This window comes from Morone saxatilis, unplaced genomic scaffold, assembly GCF_004916995.1.
Source record: "Morone saxatilis isolate NCDOM2014 unplaced genomic scaffold, NCSU_SB_2.0 Contig18, whole genome shotgun sequence".
Lineage (NCBI taxonomy): Eukaryota > Metazoa > Chordata > Actinopteri > Moronidae > Morone > Morone saxatilis.
The window spans coordinates 29,474,371-29,475,641 of NW_023339740.1; positions in this window are offsets into that span (position 1 = coordinate 29,474,371).

Sequence of the window (1,271 nt, forward strand, 5' to 3'; positions counted from 1 at the left end):
TTTTTTTTACACTTTAGTCGAGAGTGCTCCAACTACGCTGCCATCCCTTCGGTGACCCCGAACCGGAAGTCCAGGTACAGCATTTCTAAAAGTTGGCAAAAAGTCAATTTTTCATTAAAGCTGTGGTTCTCTGCATCAACTTTCCGCTTAAGGCTCTTTGAGAGTGCCATTTTTCATGCTTAAAACATATTCAGAAGGCCTTTCTCCTGCCAGTGTTCTCCACAAACTACGACACTGCATGTCAGGACCTTGAGAAGGCAATCCATGCTCTGCTCCTGTTACTTTTATAGACTATAGGACCACAGTAGCCAGCATTAGAGACGTAGTGTTTAGAGGGGTATAGGGTACTATGAAGCTTTAAGATAGAAGGGCCTGACCATGAATTTAGGTGAGGAGGAATTTTAAATCTATTTAAATTTAACAGGGAAGCCAATGCAGAGAAGCTAGAACAGGAGAGATGTGATCTCTTTCCTAGTTCCTGTCATAACTCGCTGCAGCATTTTGATAATTGGAGCGTCTTTATGGATTAATAGGCAACCATAATAAAGAGTTGCAGTAATCAGCCTTGAAGTAACAAATGCATGGATATTTTTCTGCATCTGTCTGTGATAAGTGTGTCTAATTTTGTAATATACGTAAATGAAAAGAAGGCAGTCTAGAGATCTGCTTTATATGGGAGTTAAATGAACAATCCTATCAAAGATAACTCCAAGATTCCTGACAAACAAAAATAAATAACTTTAAAAATATTAATTATTAATAAATATAAATAAACTAAAGTTACTGTAAAATAAATACAACTGTTACGAAAAAATCAAACAAACAGCAGTCATTTAAATATACTATAAATTAAGATTATGTGAAGGGAGACACTTAATATAATCTGAGTAATCTGAACATTGTGTTTTAATCAATCAATCATCAATCAATCAACTTTATTGGCCAAATGGAACAAAAAATAATTTAAAGTAAAAAAGTGTTCATAAAACTACATCAATAGTAGATGGCAAAAAAAAATAATCTATAAAATAATAATATATTGTTATTAATGGCACATTTCCTTTGCCCGGTGAGCGTGGGGTGAGACTGGGGAAAGAGAGCAGAGGAGACTCCACAGATCTGACCCACCACCAAAGGGGAAACAAACAAACAACCACAACACAACTAACTGATAATTATCCATCATTCACTCTTTTATTCTATAAAATTAAAAAAACATAAAACAGAGAATAAAAGCGCCCGTTAGCTCAGTCGTAGAGCTGCCCCGAACC